At 40.4% G+C, this 24,511-nt stretch overlaps 1 protein-coding gene across 2 annotated transcripts in view; it reads left to right on the top strand.

The window, feature by feature from the left end:
- Positions 1-3,077: 3,077 nt before the first annotated feature.
- LOC109410770 (PR domain zinc finger protein 1) overlaps positions 3,078-24,511 on the top strand; it is a 209,200-nt gene continuing 187,766 nt past the window's right edge. For both annotated transcript variants that reach the window (XM_019684297.3, XM_019684295.3), the window contains exon 1: positions 3,078-5,028. The gene's annotated coding sequence lies outside the window, so the exon portion shown is untranslated. The remainder of the gene's footprint in view (positions 5,029-24,511) is intronic.

Below are 24,511 nucleotides of genomic sequence, written 5' to 3'. Positions count from 1 at the left end.
TGTTTAATAATTATGTATAAGCAAATATTTTGTTTGTTATATAAATCATCTACCATGCGACAGTAGTAGCTACAGTTTCTTCTGTAGTTTGAAGCTAAATTTTGAAAATGGTGTTAAGATAATCCATCCATAACTAGCAATAAATGATTCGCTACTACAAATGACTCACAATCATATAGAATTTTTGATTTTCAATATGTTTTCAACGGTCAAACTGAGATCTTTGAAGGTATTGAAGTGCAACAGATACTTATCGAAATTATCGAAGAAATGTATGATTTTCCAATACTAAAATTGCCTTAGTAAAAAAATTAGAACACCTTCACGATAATTTTCATCCTGCGGCCCGCGACTTAGACACAAAGTCTCAATTTGGCCCGCGGTATACATCAACCTGAGCACCACTGGTCAAGAGGCCACCGTCTCCATCGCTGCTTATTTCGGCTTGCGCAAGAACTTCGTGTTTCTTGGGAACGGCACAGCAGTTTCATTTCTTCACACTCCGCTTCTTCCAGGCGGCGCTTTTTCTCCCGAAAGAGGCGGGTCTGCTGTTTCCGCTTCTGTTTATAACGTTCCACGTTCTGTCGAGTCCCTTGCTGCAGCATTACCGCCCTCGCTGCATTCTTCTCCTCCAAAGCCGTTCTTCACTCTTCGTCGAACCATTCGTTCCGTCGATTCCGTTCCACGTACCCGATGGTGCTCTCGCCTGCGTCGTTGATGGCTGCCTTCACTGTACTCCAGCAGTCCTCTAGAAGGGCCTCATCGAGCTCGCCCTCGTCTGGCAACGCGGCCTCGAGATTCTGCGCGCATGCTGAGGCGACATCCGGTTGTTTCAGTCGCTCTAGGTTGTACCGTGGTGGTCGTCAGTACCGTACATCGTTGATGACGGAGAGTTTTGGGCGCAGTTTGACCAGATAGTGGTCGGAGTCGATGTTGGCGCCACGATAAATCCTGACGTCGATAATGTCGGAGAAGTGCCGTCCGTCAATCAGAACGTGGTCGATTTGAGATTCCGTCTGCTGTGGTGATCTCCAGGTGTAACGATAAGGGAGGCTGTGTTGGAAAAAGGTGCTACGTATGGCCATATTTTTGGAGGCGGCGAAATCAATGAGTCGTAGGCCGTTTTCGTTCGTGTGCTGGTGGGCGCTGAACTTACCAATCGTCGGTCTGAATTCCTCCTCCTGGCCTACCTGAGCGATTAGATCCCCTATGATGATCTTGACGTCGTGGTTTGGGAAGCGGTCGTACTCGCGTTCCAGCTGCGCGTAAAATGCGTCTTTGTCATCGTCAGTGCTTCCGGAGTGAGGGCTGTGCACGTTTATTATGCTGATGTAAAAGATTCGGCCCTTGATCCTCAACCTGCACATTCTTTCGTCGATCGGCCACCAACCGATCAAGCGCCTCTGCATATCACCCATCACGATGAAAGCTGTTCCCAGCTCGCGTGTGTTGCCGCAGCTCTGGTAGATGGTATGATTACCTCTAAACGTTCGCACCATGGATCCTGTCCAACACACCTCCTGCAGCGCTACGATGCCGAACACGCGGTCCTTCAGTAGATCGGCGAGTATGCGGGTGCTCCCAATGAAGTTGAGAGATCGGCAGTTCCACGTACCGAGTTTCCAATCGCAAGTCCTTTTTGTTCGCTGGGGTCGTTGCCGTTGGTCTCGGTTCGTATTATTCTGTTGCTGATTTTCCGCTACAATGTTTTTTTTACGGCTGGCTCGTAGGGCCTGACACCAACCCCCTATTTTCAGGAGGACCTTAGTGCACAGTTGAGCTTAGAGTCCTTCCCTGGCACTCGGACGTAGATCAGCCGCCCCTAACATGGGGATCAGACGCTGTTGTGAGCCGTTCTTCCTGAAGAACAGACGCTCAGGTTTACCGAAGCAACCCCCCCCCTTCCTTGTCAGCCTACGACCAAAGTTCCCACCGAGGTTGATTACCCGATCTTCCCTAAGGTTGCTCATAGTTTCCGGCCGGTACCGCGTGGAGGTAGGGATAGGAGTTGCTGGGCAGAGGCTACTGGATCACAATGAGATCTGAATTGCGCAGCATACCCAGCCTTTACCGTGCCTTCTATGGGACTTATTGGTCAATTAATCTGCTTTACGCTACTATGTGCTTTATAATCACTTAAACGCTGTCGACAATTACTTAGCAAGTATTTTTACGAATTTCATCGCAAGAAAATCTATCATTATTTGGTCAGGATGTCTCTATACAATTTGTTGTAATGCTTGTTAATGAAAACATAACACTGTAATTGAAAGAAGAAAGAAAAACATGCTGAAGAATTTATCATTCTGTTGATTACATAATGAATGTTGAAGCTCTAAAATAAAACGTATTCTGATAACAACAACCCATTCATCGCATTCTCAATCGACGCACCGAACCGAATTGCATAATCAAATTAGATCTACTGCTACCTCCGAACAATGACATAATATTAGAAGCAGCAAACCCGTTCTCTCGCAAAAAAATAAACGCTCAACATTTAACCTTTCCCTCACTTGCCCCACCAGCGCAGCGCCAGCCGCAGAGCCCGCATCGAATACCCAGCCAGTCACATATGAGAGAATAAAAAGCCTCTGCGACAAACGGGAAAAAGCCCTCGTCCGTCACCCGGTCGGGGAGACAGTGACGGTCGCGGCAGCGACGACGACAACGACGGACGGTGAAAGAACCGTAGCATAACAATGGATTTTGTAACACTGACTGTGCGTTCGACGCGCGGTATTAGTGCGGGCGGCAGATAGACCACGCAGAATGTGATCACCGCCGCGCCGCGCCGTGAATGAAAGGTTGACCTCGACACACGATTCCCATGAACTTCACACTGACTGTGTGGCCGCTCGCTCCGTTCGGTGTTGTTGTTGTTGGGGTTCTTCTGCGTGGTGGAATGACGGAGGATGGAGTGTGAAGTTCAGTGCCAGCAGCCTCACGCAACGCGCAAAGCCAGAATTCTACCTGTGTGAGCGATACGATGTTGGGACTGTGGCTTTGTCTTTACCCACGATGATGTGTTCGGCGGTAAGGGAGAGGAGATGATTCGACTGAATGCAGCAGCAGCAGTAGTAGCAGCAGCAAAGCATAAACTTCGATCGTCGGACGGTACCGTTATTCCTTTCGGCTCAGGTGGAGTTGTGTTCAGGTGGGATGTGGGTGCGGGAAGGACGAGGAACGCACATACACATAATGATCGTGTTCTCTCGCCGATTGGGACTGGGTCTATGCTCTCGGTCGGCGAAGCGAGGGTGAGTGATCGCTCCTTCTTCTATGCCTTCTACTGCGAGAAGCGAAGTGGGTTTGCGTTGGTGTGGGTAGGTTCTAGATCGAACCGAATGAATGGAGGAGGAAGCGAACGACGACGACGGTGAGCTTCTCTGGAGGTGCTGAGCACCTGGATGGCACACAGGTGCGCAAGTGATGCGACTGTGTTGGATGCGCGCTGGAAGCTTTCGGAAGAGTTCTAGGGAGTTACACAATCGGTCGTTGGTGTGTGTGTCGGCCATTGCCGGTGGTGGGGGAAGTACCTTGACCGTCAAAATGTGTAGTTACCGGAGAGTAAACAGTGATTTGACGAATCTTCCACGATTTAGTTGCGCCGAAGACAATACACGAGACGGACGTATCCCTGCTGTCGGTGGAAGAATCGATGTGGTTCCGATACGCGATCGAGCTTTCGAGTGGATGTTCTGAGAGCGTAGTGACGGTGGCACTCAGGAAAACGAACCGCCAAGTGAGTTCGGGAAGATCGCGATCGCGGCAACTGTGAGCTTTCGGGGCTAACAAACTGATCTGGGTGGCAGTGTTGAGTCACACGCGAATCACCGTGCACCAGTAGTCAGTGGGAGGCGCAGAATCGTAGTTACATAAGTTGGGATCGGGTTGTACTTGTGACTTGTTGTTGCCGTACTCGATCGTAATATTTTGGGAATAACAGGAGCAACAACCGATCGGGACTCGAGAATACGGAGATCGAATATTTGTGATTGTTTGGGGAACGAAGAAGCAACGTGATCCTTATTGATCTGGTGAATCAACCAAAACAGAAAAATCTACGGAATGATCTTAATCGATGTGATAACCTTGAAACACAGTGATATTACGACTTGAAGATCGAGTGATCTTGTGGAAACCTTTAAGTATTAGCATATTAACAGTGGCAAGCAGAAGAAGTATTTTGCAGCAGAAGGATTTGAACGAGCGTTGAGTCGAAGAAGACACGAACCTGTCAAGTATTACAACGATCATCAATCCAGAACTTCGAGCCGAGGAGATCAACTGAAGCAAACGAAAATCCATCCTAAGTGAATGATAAGTGATAAACAAATTGAGATCACCGAGTGATCAAGTGTCTGCAAACAGAAGAAGGTTTCATTGAACCCACCGTGAACAACGACTGAAGCGCAGCAATCCTGGAAGAACTTCGTGAAGACGTGTTACCAAAAGCTCAGAATCAGTGTATTGACGCAAGGAAAAACTTCCGAGAAAACAAGTCTAACAGGAATCAAGTGATCCCTCTGGATTAAATGGCAAGTGAGTGAGACCGAATCTGCAAGTGTGTTCTTGCGGTGCACCAGAGTGAGACAGCAAAACCGGGAATAAATTGCGACTTTGCGCGCTGATCTGTGCCCGAGTCCAGAGATATTGAAACTGAGAAGAACCTGCGGGATTCGTCGAGTGACTGATCTGCATGATCTCATATTTTATTTCCGCCAAGTGCAAGTGAAGTCTGTGAGTGAGCACGGAAACCCACAATCGAAACCAAGTGATTTGAATAAGGTAGAACGCAGTTCGCAGTTTGTGGAATCGATCCCACGGGAACAAGTGTTAGTGTTGGAGCGATCGCTGTGGAAGAGATTCTGGAAGCATCCCGTGATCGTAGGAGCACGCGTTCGCAAAAATTAGAACCGCAGCCAACCAACATTCGATCACATCATAAACAGTCAATTAACATGTGCCTCGTAATCGGCGGAGATCGCCGCTAAAGGATTACACCAGCGCGGCTTAGAATATAAGGTAAGTTGTTCGGCGGCGTCGACGACGATCACGCTCTTCAAAAGACCTTCCTCCCTCCGAGGTCTCCTCTCGGTACCGCGACCGCCTCCGCCCATCGACACTTCCTACTGCCAGACTGTTCCGGAGTTCTGATCACGATGCTTGTCGCGATCGAGTTCTGCGGTTTCACTGTCAGGGTCAGCCCAAGAACACAATTAATCTGCGCTGTCATTCGCTGTGGTGTTCTGCTGTTGTTGTGTGGAGCTACTGAGTACCAGTGGCGGCGGTGACGCTGTTTTTGCTTCGACGAAGGACACAATCGTCTGGTCCGGCAAACCAATTGCGTCGTCAGAATTTTGTCGAGTTCTAAACTAGTGGAAGGTCATCTACTCACTTTAGAACTTTTGAACAGGGGGTTTGTTTTGGTGGAAAATTCCATCGCAGAGCGATGATGTCGGAAACTCGCTTACAGTTGAGCGCCACTAGTTGGACGGATGGTGCGGCGCCGTGAGTGACTTGGTAGCGCCGAAACTGGGTCACTCGAACGGAGGTCGTTGAACTTGATCGCGGCGCCGAAGTGCATTCGATGCGCGCGCTGTGGTGGTAGTGAAGGCCGAGATCTATTTTACTGCAGTTGCGATGGTGTTGGTGGTGCTGATAGAGTGGTGGAGATTTTTCTCGAATGAGTGAGCAATAGAAACTAGGTTTTTTGCTGGAAATTTCTAGATTAGTGGTAGAAACAAGTATCAAATCATGTTGAAACGTTGGATAATGCAATTTTGGGAATTGTTGCGTGTTTCTTGCTGTTTAAGATAACATGAAAATCAAAGAAACTTTTCCATGAAAAAATCACTGCGTGCCATTCAAAAAAAAACTCTCTTATTTGTGCATTCTCTGGAAAAAGTCATATTTTCAATCAAATCAAATCTAGATCAAATGTGTGAAAACCTCGCACTCACACACTCCAATCCCGATCACCAGCGAGCGCAGCACGACCAACAACTCGTGCCACAACTGGGTCATGCACGGGTGAGGTGAATGAACTTGCCTTCGGGTGGTGCTGCATCGGTAATGCAGCACGACAGCGAGCCGAATGCTGCGCGAGTGCGACGAGAGTGAGAGAGCCCGATGGCTCTCACTCTCTGAATGCGATCGTGCTCCCGCACACGGATCGCACTGAGTGCACAAAATCTCATTCGAGAGGATCTCATCGGGTGACGGTGAGTGACGGTGACGATTTTTCGCTTCGCGCAGGCAGGTTTGGGAAATGTTTTGGCTCCATGGGGAGTTCAGTGAACTCGCGGCGGGGACTCTTGGACTATGTGTTAAGTGTTGCTGATCGCGGGTTTCGGATACTATTTTTGGAAGATATGGTTGAGCGCGCTCACTCTGATCGAGAATTGTGGTGATAAAAAGTGAAGGTGTTACGGAAGAACGAAGGAAAAAAAATCAAGGTGCGTGAGGAAGAAGATTTTGGATTTAAGTGATTTGATTGGCTCTTTTTTTTGCTCTTTCATTTGTTCAAAAATAAAAAAAAAATGTTTTTGAAAATTGTAAGCAAAAACCATGGATAGAATAAATGTGAATTGAAGTGAATCTGGCTCATGCAGTGATTATGGTGGAAAATCTTGGTAGAACTCACTCTCCAAGAATTCTTAAAAATAAAACTCTACCAAAAACCAACAATTTACTGAAATATTACAAAAATTTACGTGGTACTCAGAATCAAAGTAGCTTTTTCTTAGTGATCGATGAATACTTCATATTTTAGAAGGTGGAAATACTCATATGTGCTACAAAAAACTTCACTGCCAATAAAAAAAAAATAGCCATGGAATAAAACGATTTTTGGACTTCAGTGTCTAACCTTCGTACTCTGAGTAGATACTTTTTAATGTGCATCTTGTTTCACTATTTGTTTTGCTCGCTGACAAATAGATGGAGCCGTACTCTCAGTTCCAAGGCAAAATTCACTCGCTCTGAGCCTAGCGGTTTCATTAGGAGTTTTAAGCAGTGGAAATTACTTGTACGTGTCTGCATCAGCCAAAAGTGATTTTTCAAAGTTCATGTAATAAAAATCAACATTTCTCTGATTTGATATCAGAGAAAAAAAGATATACGTAATGGTTGAAGTTTTCTTCAGTTTTAGTACCTGCGCTGCAATGCTGCTGAATATTAAAATAAAACTAGGAAAATTAAGTGTTTATAGAAATCCTGCTTCCACCTTTCAACAGATTTACTTCGGCGAGGATATAAAATGGTTTATCAACACACGACAAACGCGAGATTGCCACTCTCATCTGCTGCCTTTTTGCAATGAGAGGAGATGGCAGTCGTGCTAATCTGACAATGATGATGATAACATTCAGAAATTCGGAATCATTACTTGTGTTCTAAATCTTACATTGTCGATAAAGATCTAGATGAATTTTCTCGAAAATTCATGTAACATATCAGGACGAGAAAAAAGCACAAACGAACAAGGAAGGAGAGACAAATGCACACTCTACCGTGGTTTCTCTCTGAGAGACCTTGCTCTGGTAAGCAAGTTTATGGACTCTCTGTCTTTCTCTATGCATTTGGTGGTTTTCGTCGCTCGGAGGGTTTGTCTTTGAATGTTTGAGTACAGAAAATTGCTCTCATGTAAAACAGACTGTTTCAGAATTTAAAGCATTTTTTTAATTTTTTTCTGTTTATAAGATTTATTCAGTGCTTTTCCTTCCACCATAACTTTTTCATGTTAGTTTTCAATAATTAACATATCTTTACCTTTGGGATTCATTTGCATATTTTGAGAAACTTAACCGGAAATATTTCCTTAATAAGCCTTACAAAAATGTAAAAACTGTTAGTTTTTTGAAAAATATTTAATGCCGGCGAAACTTTTCAAAAGAAATCCATCAGTATTGTCAATAGGGATTGTCTTGGAAGTGCTTCCAAGGGTTTCACTGGAATCTATAATATATTTTGTATCAATTGCTACAAATAACTTTAAATGAAAATAATTAAATGCCCTTTCAGTTTATGCTATCTTTATTTCCTGGAAATTTTCTCTGATTCTTACGATTATTTTTACGGTTGATTTTTTATATTTTTTTTTTCAAAATCTTAAAAGAGTCTCGAAACAGTTTCTTTAGCCTGAATCATCTGCTCACAAATTTGCCGATGAGTGGCTCCTTTAAATTGATCATATGTTTTAAAGAAGTTTTTATTTACCTTTTCCAAGTTTTGAAAATTAGTTGGTTTGCCTTATTTTTTTTATTTTTTTTTAATTAACAAATTGTTTTTTCTAATATTTTCTCTCATCTTCAAAAATCCCCTGAAGATGAAAGACTGCTTGGCTTCAAATCAGTATTTTAAAAAGACTAATGCCAAACTTTATTGATGACTTTCTCTTCTACTTCTTTTAGACATTTTTCAAAAATTCGTTACTTTCGTTACTTTTACCATCTGTGTAAATGCTCCCCTATGAAATTTGTTACTTTTTACATTGCACTACAGATACACAAGTCTTCTTGAGAATCATTTCGATCTTTAAAATTTTCTAATAAGTTTGTGGTAAACGCTTATTGAAAAACTCTGGAAAGCTTATTGAACGAATGATGGAAAAAAGAAAAAATATGTCGTTTTAGAATTTTTTGAGGACTTTTAGAAAAGCTTGATGCTTCAGGAAGTATTTTTCAAATTAAATTGCATTATTCATATTTTTATTTTCAGAAAAAAAATCAGTGTTTTTTAGCCAGTCTATTAAAAAACGTCCTGAAAAAATTCTGAAATTATTTTTCAACAGCTTCGTGGGACTTCGTGGCCGTGTGACTAGTGTCACCAAGCCTTTAGTCGCATCGTACTGGAAAGCGCGGGCTCGATTCCCGCCATAGCTATGAGGAAACGATTACGGCTGTGCCACTGGGCATTACCTGGTTTTTCGTTGTCTAGGTGTCATGCTTCCTTCGAAGAGCGAATAAACTCACTGGAAGCATTGACCGTGTCCGTGTATTTTCTTTTCTTTTTTTAACTCGTCTATTTATATTAAATTGGAAGATTTCGTGAATGAAATCAAGTTTAAACTGTGTTCTTGTTCTTTGTTCTGCTTCATATTCTTTCAATATTATACTTAAGGAATTTTTTCCACAATTCATTTCATTTTTTTTGTTTTTTTTTCACCAAAACATGTGTTAAAAACTTGATAATCATTTTTCGAATATTTCCCTATATCACAAACAATTTTCATTATCTGTAGAATGGACTGATATATTTTTTCCAGAAATTTTCTTCAGAAGTTTCTTTGAATTCACTGATAATTACGTTTATTGAATTTTCATTAAGCTATTGATTCAAGGATTTTTATTTTATTTATGTTTTTTTCTTTCGAATTACGGAAAACAATCCTTACACACATAGAGTCTAATGTTCCATCAGAGTTCTTTTCAACCTTTCTATTGATTCATTAACAGCACATTTAACAGGTATTTTCTGGAAAATCTTTAAAAAAAATCTAAAAAAAAACATTTGTTTCCTATTTTGCATAACATTTTTATGTTTTTTCCAATTTAGCATAATAATAACTTTTATACATTTTTTTTTAGAAGCTGTTATCTCATTTTTTTTTCAATAACTCGAATATAGAGCTCAACCATTTCGTTTGAGTTTCTGAAAAAAAATCCATACGATTTCTAATTCGGCAGGAAGCTGTAATGATTTTTGCTAACACAAGTAGTTGTTTTGGCGAATCAATTGGAAATATTGTTATCAAAGTGCACAGCTAGGAAAAAACACTGAAATGTCAACTGCTGCGCGGTTGGTAGAAATGTTTTTTTTTAAAAAAAAATTGCAATTTGCACCGAAATTTTGTTATTGAAATTCTCAAAGAAAATATCCAGGCGAAAGGTTTGCACAAAATTTTATCCCATACTGGTAAATTTTTTTTTCAGTCCTGGGCACCCATGGTGGTGCAGAGGGCCGACGGTTCTGGTTACGTTGAATTCCACAAAATACATCGGAAATTCCATGAGAAAAAATGAAGAAATTTGTCATATTTTTAGATTTTTTTTGCCAATTAGTTTTTCAGGAATTCCGAGCTTCATTTGTTTGGGAGATTCTGTGGGAAATGTTTCAAAAATCTTAACATAGTGCTCCATATGTGATAAGCATGTAAGCTAAAACGGTAGGCAATCCAAAACTAGCCGATTAGATTGACCTTAAACAGGAAAAGTCAATGCCCAATAATATAAACTTAACCCTGCTTGTGAATTAGGGTCATTTTTTGAACCAAGCGATGCACTACGTATGCGAACTCTTCCCAATGTGATGCGCGTACGGAAGCTTAAAGTATTCTGGCACATAATCCACCAGAACTCACTGAGAAATTACCGCTACAATTCGTTCTTTAAGCATTTCACGGCAGATTTGTTTGAAAAATTATGTGTAAATAGCCAGGTCAAAAAGTTAATCAATATTTTTCGAATTCTTGCTTATTTTACAATACATTTTCAATAATCTGTCCAAACATAACAGTCACATTTCCTGCCGAATTCACTCAATGAATTTTTCTGAAAATATTTGATAAAAACATAATTATTTTCCCAAACAATTTTGGCCAAAAAACCTTGGATTATTTAATTTATTTCATTTTTTTTTTATTTTTTTTTTTTCAATTTCAAAAGTGTTTCTTATGATTTTTTGGTGAATTGAAATGAATGGTGAATTATCAAAATAGGGTGACAAAGGGTATTATCGGCAGGTTTGTCTCTTTGTCATAAGGGATTTTGTCGACCAAATTACCTGAAACTTGATTGGGAAAGATTTGAGGCCAATTTGAAGTTTTTTAGATTCCAAAAAAAACCCTATGATGAGCAAATTTTGCAAACACGTTTAAGTGACATTTCCGCCATTCTCTGTAGCAGCCAGAAACTAATTCACCATATGTTATCCAAAAGACAGCTTTTTATTAAAAAAATCTTCCAGAAATAAGTTACAAGAAAGTTTTAGGAAAACAGAAATTAGAAATTTTATAAAAATGTGTTTTACATAGTGTTAAAAATTAATATTTTAACATTAGTTAAAAACATTCCTAGGTGATCCCAGATATCGCCAAAGAGCTCATTTTGATTGCAATTATTCTAAAAAATTTGTTAAAAATACCCTAAAACAAATTCGAGCATTCACGATTTTTTGTGTGTAATTTGTCTTCGAAGGAACCAAAAAAAGAGAACGTTATGACGAACATCAACATTTCTCAAGAAGCTGCAACCTTATTTTTTTTTCATTGGTTCTTGCATTAGGTACTCCAGAATTAAAATTAACTTATCCGGAAGAACTTCAATTTTGAAATGATGTATGACTATCACTTAGCATTTAAGCAACACAATTTTAGGAATGTTTTTTTTTTCCAGAAAATTTCATTGGTATCCCTTAGATTTTTCATTGACTTTCTGAAAATTGGGGCATCAAGTTACTGACAATTTTATGAGAACTATTATAACTGCATAGAACTGAATGCATTTGATCTTTTTTTTTGTTTTTTTTTTTTTTATCTAATAATAACGGAGTAACATTTTAAAAATCGGTTTCCTTGTACATTTAGAGGAAGGATTTAGGTATGTTCTGATTTTTTTTTTCAGTTGGAAAATGTTAATCAGTTTTCCAGAAACCATTTTTTTTTTCCAAATTTTGGAGGAAATAAAAAAATATGTTTTTATCTTTCATTCAATATGCAAGGAAACCTTTTTTCAAAAAGTTGCTTCGTAATTAAAAAAAAAAAAACAAAAACCTTAAAAGAAGGAAATGCATGTAGCTTCAGGCCAATTTCAATTTTCAAACTAAAGTCGCAGCTAGCCCTAATTATTGATGTGTTGAGAGTTTTCTCAACAATTAAACGATGGAGACTTCAAAGAAGAAGAAATTAGGCGACGAACCCTGAATTTCTGATAGGCCATACAAATTCACATCCAGCTGAGTTATTTTCCAGGCATCTGTGTGCATTGAAAAGGTCTTCAAAGACTTTGAAAATTTATTTCAAATTACGACGAGCTTCTTGGGAGATCATTTCCACATGTGTTCACTCACATACTCAGCTCGAAATCGTACCTGGTCATGGTACGCAAAACGCCTTCAACCAGAAATCCTATCCTGCCTAAGTATTACGAAACAACGCGCAACACTTCATATGCATACCACCTACCAACCAGCAGCATTGCGAAACCATCATCATCATCGCATACTTACCTGCACCTTCCTACCCACTTACCTATAGCTAGATAAGAACGACAACAACAACAGCAGCAGGAAGGAAGATTGCACTAACGCATTCATTAGAACCCGCATTCCTCTGGCCGCCGGTTGGATACCTTTCAACATCTCCACTACTTTTCAGTGTGGCTTTTTTTTGTTGTGTAACTTGCGTTTCAAATGGAATGCAGCCTGATTCTCATCTTATTTCTACGTTTAAACAAATCAAGATTATTTTTTAATATCAGAAAAAAATAGAAACAATAAAAAGACGTTTTCAGTGGTATTCGGCTCAGTGTTTAGTGCAAATATGCTTTTAATTTAAGCGCAGAGAAATTCTTGTCAAATACTTACGACGATATTCTTCGCCTAAGCAAGTCAAGGGTAAATAATCTATATAAATAAAAATGGAATGGTGTTTGTATGTCACGAATAGGCTCGGGAATGGATCAACGGATCTTCACCATTCTTGCAAAGCTTCATTCGTGCAGGGCTCCGACGTGTTCGAACGAAAAAATAATTGGGAAAATCGATCGGGAACGCACCGAGAACGAGAAAGTTCAAAATTCCATTTTGCGGGGCATTTTTATATAGAGCGCATGTCAAAAAAAAACACAGTAGGCAGGCAGAACGACGTTTGCCGGGACAGCTAGTAAAAAATAAATGAAAAAAACAGAAAACTCTGAAAAAATAATTAAAAGGACGTTCTAACTGCCGCACAGCCTGCATCTCAACTAAGTGTAGCTCGGAGTAATTACATGGATAATAACTGAAAGCATTCCATATCAAACTTACAATTCTATGCATAATCAAGTCAGGGATAAAAAATATAAAAAAACAGAAAAAATAAAAAAAAATGTAAAAAGACGTTCTAACAGAGACTGATTAAAGCTGGTTCTTTCCCGTAGTGACACAAACTGTTTTTCAGCCTAGCGTTTTGTGGAGTTTTTCTGAAAAAAAAATAACTGAGTGCATTCCTTGTGGAAACTAGGACAATATTCCACGCACAAGCATGTAAAAAGAAAAAAAAAGGAAAAACATATAAAAAGAAATAAAACTCATTACGAGAAGGTTCAGGGATGCTCCCAGAATCCTACCTCGACTGCGCGCTTACCGACTGAGCTACATATGGTCCCATTGGATTCCCTTGTTAGATCTTAAATTACTAGGAAATATGATCTATTCATCCCGGCATAGGATACAGGGTGGCTCCTCCACCGAAGTTTCTCCCTGAAGCGATTCATGTAATTATTTACTGCTGATCCGCCAGGCAGGTTTGTTTATATGCATGTACAGGGGATACTCAAAATAACTGGGACAGGTAAAATTTGCACTTTTCAAAAAATGTTCAAATCGCTGTAACTTTTCAAAAAGGGCATAAAATATTCTCAAAATTTTACTGTAAGTTCATCAACTAGTTGTGTATCAGTGGACAAAATTTGGAAAAGATCGAGCCATTCTATACGAAGTTATAAAGGTTCTAGAAAAAGGTTTAATTTTTCGATAGCCAACTTTGAGCTGTTATATCTCCGGATTTAATGAATCGAATGCAATGAAATTTTGATCATTTATGACTTATATAATGAGCTATTAAAAACTTTTGACAAAACTTAAAATTCTTTACACGAAAGAAAATTATAACGATTGGATTATTTTTCTAATATAACACCAATTATTTCAAAACTTCATAATCGTTTCAAAATTTGAGATAGTAATTATAGTTCATTATAATTCCCTCTAATTGACTTGAATATATTTATGTTTTAAAGGAAAGTAACCAAATAGCCGGTATTAAATTGAAAAAGTAATGGGATGCACATGAAAAATATAAAAATTTACTAAAAAACATAGAATAAATTAAATGGCCATAACTTTTTTTCTTATTAATAATTTCTAATAAGGTTAAGTGTTTTTCAAAGTTCATTATATAAGTCATAAATGATCAAAATTTCATTGTATTCGGTTCATTGAATCCGGAGATACAACAGCTCAAAGTTGGCAATCGGATAATTACACCTTTTTCTAGAATGTTCATAACTTCGTATAGAATGGCCCGATCTTTACCAAATGTTGTCCACAGATACACAACTAGTTGATGAACTTACAGTAAAAATTTGAGAATATTTGATGCCCTTTTCGAAAAGTTACAGCGAGTTGAACATTTTTCAAAAAGTGCAAATTTTACCTGTCCCAGTTATTTTGAGTATCCCCTGTATAATTTCAAACAAATTATGAGGCTCGTCCCGCTCCGGCGCAGAACCAGCCTGCCTCTGTAGTTGTTGGCATGACGCGACGTGACGCGACGGGCGTCGGACGAAATGGTGTGGTTCGTCGTGGCAGTTATTATTCTTGAACTTGACTTTAGCCGTGAAACAGGCGTCGTCGGCAGCGGCGGCTGGCGTGGCGCACGAGTCGAAGCATTGTAAGAATACAGACCAGCGCAGACAATTTTGGCAGTGTTTGTAAGCCTTCCTGCATATCATCCAAAGGTACAACAAAGGTTCGTAGACTTTGGTGGTGCTCAGCGGAGCGTGCAACACGACGGGCATGTCGTCGGTTGAGCGAGTTCCGGGGATTTACTCCGGCGGTTATGGGCGGTGTGCAGTACGAGGGATTGCTATCTCCTCTAGAACTTCAGGAACTACTTGCGAGCTTCTAGCATTTAACTTTTGCTTTCCAGCTTCTAGCTTTTGGCTTCTGACTTTTGGGTACTAGCTCTTAGCTTCTAGCTCTAGGCTCATGGATTCTAACTTCTGAATTCTGACTTTTGTTTTTGGCTTCCGGCCTTTAAGGCGAAACTGGAAGCATTTTCTCATTTTTTCGGTTTTTGATTTTTTATAAAATAACGAAGCAATATTTTCAAAATCGGGTTTCATGCACATGTAGAGTATGGATCAAGGTATCTTCTGTATTTTTTTGAGTTGAAAAATGTTTTCCATTTTTGCAGAAACCATTTTTTTGTGGAATTTTGTTCAAAAATGGTTTCTGCAAAAACGAAAAACATTTTCCACTACAAAAAAAATCAGAAGATACCTTGATCTATACTAAACATGTGCACGAAAACCGATTTTGAAAATATTGTTCGTTATTTAATAAAAAATCAAAAACCAAAAAGTGAGGAAATGCTTCCAGTTTCGCCTTAACTTCTAGTTTTTGGATCTTGACTTCTAACTTCTGGCTTCTGGTTTGTAACTTCTGACGCTTCTAATGCCTGTTCTCTAGCTTTTATCTTCTGGCTTCTAGTTTCTGGCTTTTAGATTTAAGTTTCTACCTTTTGGATATTGGCTTCTAGCTTCTTGCGCTTTGCTAGTACCTCGCTATTGGTGTTAGCTTTTGGCTTCTGGTATCTATCCCCAGACTCTTCTAGCTTCTGTGTTCTAGACTACTAGCTTTTTGGATACTGGCTTCTAGTTTCTGGTTCTTTGCTTCTAGTTTCGGGATCCTTCCTTCTAGCTGCTAGCTACCGACCATTGGCTTATAGCTTCTGGATACTGGATTCTTGCTTCTAGCTACTAGCTTCTGGCCTTTAGCTTCTAGCCTCTGAATCGTGCCTTTTAGCTTTTGGTTCTTTGATTCATTTCATTTCATTTCATTTATTGAATCAAAAACTGTAGAATAAGGGCTGCCCCTTTTAAATGACTACATAAGTTGGGACCACTAGAGTTTATCAAGTACTTATAAATCTAAAAATCTTAAATAACTAATCTAGTAATTATTATTCCTCCTATTAAACCACGCAATACAGTCTCGTCGGAAAACATTAACAGAATCAATATTTTTTAATTCGTTTGGTAATTGGTTCCAATAAGCAATTCCTCTTACAAATAAGGTGTTCCCATAGTGAGACGTGTTATAATTCGGTATCACAAAATTTCGAGTTCTTGGGCTTTGAAAGCGCTGTAATTTCTCAAATAAGTATGTTGGCGAAGATCTACTTACTATTTTATTCAAAAGCAGACAGGATCGAAGCTTAGCAAACTCGGATTCTAGCTTCTTGCTATTGGTTCCTAGCTTCAGGCCCCTGTAATATAGCCAATGGCTTCTAGCTTCTGTTTTCTGAATTCTGGCTTATTGCTTCTGGCCTATGGCTTTTAGCTACTGCATCCTAACTTCTAGCTTCTGGCTTTTGGTTTCTAGCTTCTGGCTCCTGAATTCTGGCATCTAGCATTAACCTTCGGAATTTTGTCCTTTACCTTCTGGAACCTAACTTCTAGCATCTGTCTTCTAGACTTATGCTTCTAGCTTTTGGATACTGGCTACTAGCTACTGGTTTCTTGCTTCTAGATTCTGGTTGCTGGCTACTGGAAACAAGCTTCTGGTTTCTGGATACTGGCTTCTTGCTTCTGGTTTCTGATCACTAGCTTCTGACTTCCTACCTTAAGCTTCTAGCTTCTGAACTTAAGCTTCTAGTTTCTGGATCCTGACTTGTAGCTTCTGGCTTTTGGTTTTTGGCTTGTGGCTCCTGGAATCTAGCTCCTAGGTTCTTCCTTCTCTCTCTCTCTTCTTGGCGTAACGTCCTCATTGGGACAAAGCCTGCTTCTCAGCTAAGTGTTCTATGAGCACTTCCACAGTTATTAACTGAGAGCTTCCTCTGCCAATGACCATTTTGCATGTGTATATCGTGTGGCAGGCACGAAGATACTCTATGCCCAAGGAAGTCAAGGAAATTTCCTTTACGAAAAGATCCTGGACCGACCGGGAATCGAACCCGTCACCCTCAGCATGGTCATGCTGAATACCCGTGCGTTTACCGCCTCGGCTATATGGGTTCTTCCTTCTGGCTCCTAAATTCTGGCTTCCTGCACTTAGCTTCTGGATTTTGTCCTTTAGCTTCCATATCCTGACTTCTAGCATCTGGCTTCTAGTCTAAAGCTTCTAGCTTCTGGATGTTGGCTTCTAGCCACTGACTCTTCGCTTCTAGCTACTGGTTCTTTGCCTCTACCTTCTGGTTTCTTGATTCTAGATTCTGGCTGCTGGCTTCTGGAATCAAGCTTCTGGTTTCTGGATATTGATTTCTTGCTTCTGGCTTCTAGCTTCTAGATTCTGGCCTTTAGCTTCTAGATTCTGAATCGTGGCTTCTTGCTTCTGGTTTCTGATCTCTAGCTTCTGGCTTCCGACCTTTAGCTTCTAGCTTCTGGATCCTGACTTCTAGCTTCTCGCTTTTGGTTTCTACCTTGTGGCTCCTGGAATCTAGCTCCTGGGTTCTACCTTCTGACTCCTGAATTCTGGTTTCTTGCACTTAGCTTCTGGATTTTGTCGCTTAGCTTCCATATCCTGACTTCTAGCATCTGGCTTCTAGCCTAAAGCTTCTAGCTTCTTGATACTGGCTTCTAGCCACTGACTCTTTGCTTCTACACAGAAAGAAATTCTTAAATTTACACGTGACGTAAATATTAGAACGTTTAAATTTACATTTCATTTCATTCAATTTTAAATAAAATAATTTCTTGCACGCAAAGTTGTTAGCAAGCTCCATACTGCAGACGACTTGTAATATTACAATCCGATGGAAATTAGTGTTGAATGCGATGGAGGTCATTTTGTTACAGCGAACTCGATGTAACAATTTTTAACTGTGTAGCTACTGGCTCTTTGCTTCTACCTTCTGGTTTCTTGCTTCTAGACTCTGGCTGTTGGCTTCTGGAATCAAGCTCCTGGTTTCTGGATATTGGCTTCTTGCTTCTGGCTTCTAGGTTCTTGATTCTGGCCTTTAGCTTCTAGCTTCTGAATCGTGGCTTCTTGCTTCTGGTTTCTGATTTCTAGCTTCTGGCTTCCGACCTTTAGCTTCTAGCTTCTGGTTCCTGCCTTCTAGCTTCTGGCTTCTAGCTTTAAGCTTCTGGCTCCTGGCTTCTAGCTTCTGGACTTAAGCTTCTAGTTTCTGGATCCTGACTTCTAGCTTCTGGCTTTTGGTTTATACCTTGTGGCTCCTGGATTCTAGCTCCTGTGTTATACCTTCTGGCTCCTGATTTTTGGTTTCTTGCACTTAGCTTCTGGATTTTGTCCTTTAGCTTCCATATCCTGACTTCTAGCATCTGGTTTCTAGCCTAGAGCTTCTAGCCTAGAGTTTCTAGCTTCTGGATGTTGGCTTCTAGTCACTGACTCTTTGCTTCTAGCTACTGGCTCTTTGCTTCTACCTTCTGGTTTCTTGCTTCTAGATTCTAGCTGCTGGCTTCTGGAATCAAGCTTCTGGTTTCTGGATATTGGCTTCTTGCTTCTGGCTTCTAGCTACTAGATTCTGGCCTTTAGCTTCTAGCTTCTGAATCATGGCTTCTTGCTTCTGGTTTCCGACCTTTAGCTTCTAGCTTTTGGCTTCTAGCTTAAATCTCCTGGCTTCTGCCTTCTAGCTTTAAGCTTCTGGCTTCTAGCTTCTGGACTTAAGCTTCTAGTTTCTGGATCCTGACTTCTAGCTTCTGGCTTTTGGTTTTTATCTTGTGGCTCCTGGAATCTAGATCCTGGGTTCTTCCTTCTGGCTCCTGAATTCTGGTTTCTTGCACTTAGCTTCTTGATTTTGTCCCTCAGCTTCCATATCCTGACTTCTAGCATCTGGCTTCTAGCCTAAAGCTTCTAGCTTTTGGATGTTGGCTTCTAGCAACTGGCTCTTTGCTTCTAGCTACTGGATCTTTGCTTCTACACTCAAACCTCCATTTAGGTAGGATCCATTTAGGTAAAATCTATTTAGGTCCCTCCATTTAGGTAACGTTACCTAAATGGAATTTGATTGTCATTGGTCATCATTGATGACGTCAAACCCGACATCAACCTATCATTTACCTGTTTTCATTTTGGACGGCAAACCCAATATAGACCCAACAGTTATTCGATGTTGGTCCAACAGTGGCCCAACATACGATAAAAATTGACCCTACTTTGACCCGACATTCAACAATTTTTCAGTCTGGCGGAATTTTGCAGGGTTTTTCGTGTTTCGTGCCCTTCTAGTCATTTGAATGACAAGTCTGACCTGGGACCCTCCAAAACCCCCGAAAATGCCCCTAAAGCCCCTCCTTTCCTGAGACTCCCTTGAAAGTCCTCTGAAACTCCGCATGACCCCCTTTAAATCTCCTAGTCAATCTCCCTTCTTGAACTCATTTTCAACCTTGTACTCCATTTAGGTAATAGACTGAATCCATTTAGGTAATGAATCCATTTAGGTAAAAATTCTATTTAGGCAGTCCCGACTCATTACCTAAATGGAGGTTTTGGTGTACCTTCTGGTTTCTTACTTCTAGATTCTAGCTGCTGGATTATGGAATCATGTTTCTGGTTTTTGGATATTGGCATCTTGTTTCTGGCTTCTAGCTTCTAGATTCTGGCCATTATTTAGCTTCTAGCTTCTGAATCATGGATTCTTGCTTCTGGTTTCTGATCTTTAGCTTCTGGCTTCCGACCTTTTGCTTCTAGATCCTACCTTCTAGCTTTAAGCTTCTGGCTCCTGGCTTCTAGCTTCTGGACTTAAGCTTCTAGCTTCTGGCTCTTAGTTTCAAGCTTTGAGTTTCTGGTATCTAGCCCCTTCTGGAATCAAGCTTATAGCTTCTGGATACTGGCTTCTTGCTTCTGGCTTCTCTCCACTAGCTTCTGGTTTTTAGCTTCTGGCCTTTGAATTGTGGCTTCTTGCTTCTGGTTTCCGATATATAGCTTTTGACTTCCGACCTTTAGCTTCTAACTTTTGGCTCTTGGCTTCTAGTTTCTAGCCCCTGACTTCTAGCGTATGGCTTCTAGACTTAAGATTGTAGCTTTTGCATACTGGCTTCTAGATATTGGCTTTTTGCTTCTAGCTTCTACATTCTGGCTTCTGGCATCCGGAGTAAAGCTTCTGGTTTCTGGATACTGACTTCTTGCTTCTGATTTCTAGCTAGTAGCTTCTGGTCTTTAACTTTAAGCCTCTGAATTGTGGCTTCTTGCTTCTGGTTACTGATCTCTAGCTTCTGGCTTTCGACCTTTAGCTTCTAGCTTCTGGATCCTGAATTCTAGCTTTTGGCTTTTGGCTTTTAGCTTCTGATTTCTGGACTTAAGCTTCTAGCTTCTGGAAACTGGCTTCTAGCTTCGGGCTCTTCGCTTTTAGCTTCTGGCAGTTGATATCTAGCCCATGGCCTCTAGCTTCTGATTCCTGGCTTATAGCTTCTGGATTTAAGCTTCTAACTTCTGAATTGTGGCTGGTTTTTAGCTCCCAGCAGGTAGCTTCTAGTTTCCGGCAATTAGATTCTGAGCTGGGGCTCCTTATTTCTGACTTATAGTATTATTCTGCTACATAGTCAGTCACATACCCAATCATCTTCTCCGTTCTTCACTCGTTCAACAACCATCGATCGATGCGAAAATTACCTCGCTACTTGATCACGATGCGCACCGAAAAGTCCTTGACAATGACATTAAATAACATTGATGCCATATCGGTAGGTCGGCTCGACCCGGCTCGGCTGGGCGGCAGCTTGTGGTGCACACACGCCATCATCAGAGTCCCCACTTCATCCCCTCAATTGTCAGCGTCGGTGATAAACTGCGCTTGACAATGCTAATTGTCATTTGATTCTACGACCGCCGCCAGCAGCGGGCTCTGGTTGCTACTGCCGCCATTGCTGCTGCTGCTGGATGATGATTTGTTTATTGTTTTCAGGGCGAGCGTTGATCTGACGTCAGGTTTCGCAATTCAATGCTTGCAGGGTAGATCGTAACTCGCGAATAAACCGGTTCCGATGGGATTGATGCACAGGTAGAGGGGTGGTTGGGGTGAAATGCGTTTCCGATTGGAATTTCAGTTGATTCCAGCTGTAGGGCGGGTCGAAATCCGCCGAATGTCGAAACACCGAGAAAGATGTATTGCGGGATGCATGAATTACGGCGTATGAACTGACGTTACTGTTTACCAGTAGTCAGCTAATGATCATTTGTAATGTTCCAATTCTATGCACCATATACGCTGCTTACTATGAGTGTAGATAAGAACGGTCTTAAACAAACCAAAGCAAGAATTTCAACCCATACCACCAGAAACAGAAGTTTTTGTAGCAAATAGGATCATTTAACAATCTGCTGTCGGGATTTATAAGGTTTTTCTCGGAATTTGTAGCGTTTTTCACACGATCCAGACTTTTCCAGACAAAACTTCCTAAATCATCCAGATTTCTCGAAAATTGATCTAGCGCTCCTGGCCACAGGGTGCTCAAAGTTTGTATTATCGAAACCTTACAAATGTATATATATATATAGGGAATATTGTTTACGTATGGCTCCTGTTTGAGTTTTTAAATTTTGAATTTATTTCGTTTGAGATTGACTGTGTTTATAACACTCAAGCATGGGTTGTCTTATGAATTCCTTAGATCTAATCCAAAGCCAACTTAGGGGTGCCAGGTCAATTTTTGAAACATCTGGATGATTAAGGAAGTTTTGTCTGAAAAAGTCTGGATCGTGTGAAAAATCTTATAAATCCCGAAAACAAATGCACGGATCTTCCACGCTTTTAAAAATGAGACCTCAAAAATCTGGATAAATAAAGATTAATCTGGAAGGTTGGCAACGCTACAGCCTACACAAGTTGAGAACCTTATACATGTTGAAGAATCACTCCAAGGTGTTTATTATAATACACTCAAAATTCCGTTTGTTAAAATGGTAAACAATTGGTAAATATCATCCTTCTTTACCTATAGTTTGTACGAAGAATCACAACACTTATATTAAGTTAATCCGTTTTTCTTCAAATACGCATTTTGCCCCGGTTCTTCTTACCACTACCAGTTACGTACTTGATCGAAGCGTCACTTAGCAGATACTTACCGATTAGGGTGACCAGCGTTTGTATCAAAAGCTCCGTTTCAGCGATGAACCGCTCACAAAGAGAGATCACCGCCGACCGCAGATTATCGTCCCATCCATCACCACCCAAAAAAAAAAAACAAAATCACCATGTCAAAGTCGTGCGCTAACGATTATCACCGACCTGAACACCTTTGACAACCTGTTCTTCTGCAAGCAAGCAAGCATCACCGTAGACTTCGCTTCGAACTCCGGAGTCCAGTGCGTGTGTTGCAAAAAGTTCAGCAACCTTTTCTGACGAACAACAAAAACAAAACCTCACTCCTCTCGCACTAACCGATCGAAACGAAACTCAAAGAATGAAAGGATCACTCAGTGCTGTTGTGAGATAAACGCACACACACGCACACCTAAAAAGTGTAATAAAATTTTCGGTTGTTGGTTTTGGGGCTTTGGGAGTTGTTTGCTTTGCGTGTTTTTGATGGCTCCCACTTCCGAAGCATAAAAAAGTTCTTCTTTACTCGAAAAAAAATATAAGAGAGGTCACGAAACATGGCAGGTTTTCGTTTCAGCTCATCCGAAGCTCAGTTGAACCGACTCGCAAATAGAAAGAGAACACCCCGCTGCTAGCGGGGTGGATCAGATCGGTCGATCGGTCAACGCACTCTTTTCGGCTCCTCGCTCGTACGCACTTTTACATCGCCGAACCGGCCGGCGCAGCGCGGCGGCGAATTTTCGCCACTGTGTGTGAATGTGCGAAAGATCGCGCAGCTTCGCTGCGATCATTCGTCGGTTCTGGTCGGTTGATTCAATCAGGTGAAAAATTTGTACCGATCTGTTGTGATGTCAGTTTGACACCCTCTTTGGGACGCTTCTGCTGGGGTTGGACGGACACGCGCTTCCCTGCTGTCATGCATGACACACGGGTCGGACACTTCCCATTCCCATGGCATGGCGATGATGATATGATGTGGGTATGTGAATAAGTAATTTGATCGCATTATGCAATCAACCTTGATCGCGGCTGGATCTCGGGGCTTGGTGACATGGAGGGCATTTTGTTGGCGAATGATGCCGGGATGTGCTAAGTTGATATAAATATTTCAGTTTGGATCGATCTCAGAAAAGGAAGTCAGATGATAAATTATTTACTGAAAACTATTTCTATGGATGACTTATGAATGTTGCTTCAATGCGAAAATGGACTCATTTATTTCTTTTTTAATTTTTATTTTTTAATAAATAACGCGGCAATATTTTCAAATTTGGTTTTCATACACATCTATGGGATCGATGAAGGTATTTCGTGATTTTTTTTTGTGGTGAAAAATGTTAATCAGTTCTCTAAAAGTCATTTTTAAAATGGTTTCTGTAAAACTGAACTGTGATCTTGTACCGACTTCTCGAACCCTCTAAGCATAATACCCTCTTCGAATGAGTGTAATCAGTTTCGTACCTTTTAATTCCGCCCTAGGGCGGAACTAAATATTTTCCAGCGAGAAAAAATCAGAATTCACAACAAAAAAAATCCTCCTCCATTTGGAGCCACCATATGTTGTAAAGGCCTTTTTTTTGTAAAATTGGCAACACTGATCTCCAAAATAAAATAAGTTGTGAAGAATGGAAAGTTTGGACGTTTCATTTGAAGAGCCCGATATGAGCACCTAACTAAATATTTCCATTGCAATTAGTTAAAACAGTAAAGTTTCATTATACTTTATGTAAACATGTTTTATTATAAGCAAATACTTTTGAGCTAATGCTGAATTTCAGAATTGAAGCTGTACAACTGAAATGCTGATCTCAATATACCGAAGTTACATTTTTCAGCCAAATAGACTAGAAGAGGTTCTTAGTTCCATCATAAAATCAAAATAAGAGGTATAAAGTTTTATTACGTTTCTCACATTTTTTCAGGACAAATTGATCATTAAAATGGGAAACTATCGTCCTCTTGAATGATAGTGGGTGAATAGGTTGTATGCAATTATATCGAACGTTTTTTAGCCCAATGAATGTTATTTCATTAGGGTAAAAGCGTATTATACGAAGAAGAAAACATCTCGAATGAAAAAGTTATTCGTTTGGAATCCAATTATTTTTATTATTAATTGCAAATTATACACTCTCACCAAATAATGTAAATTGAGAAACTTAAATTTGACCATCAACGAACAACTAACCAGTGCAACTAGATAACAGCGTTTGATGAAAAAAAAATAAAAAAAATATGTAGGAAAAAAAATTCCGTTAGACATTTCTCGAGGCGTTTGATTAATTTCTTCCGGCAGATTTCTGCAACGATATCTTGATGATTCCTATAAACATTGCTATTCGAATGTGCTGCGTATTCGTTTTCAGAATTGTTTGCCACAGTGTTGAAATTTATCCCCCTACTGTCCGTTATTCATGCTGAGGAACAATTTAAATAATTCTTTAAAGCATTCAAGGGTTCCTCAAGGAAGCCACCATGGGGTTTACCATTTCCCAAAATGTTAACAGTCATTTCCAGAGCAAAGAA

The sequence above is a fragment of the Aedes albopictus genome, chromosome 2 (genome assembly GCF_035046485.1).
Source record: "Aedes albopictus strain Foshan chromosome 2, AalbF5, whole genome shotgun sequence".
Lineage (NCBI taxonomy): Eukaryota > Metazoa > Arthropoda > Insecta > Diptera > Culicidae > Aedes > Aedes albopictus.
The sequence above is the reverse complement of the archived record's forward strand: the minus strand, read 5'-3'. Positions and strand labels throughout refer to the sequence as shown.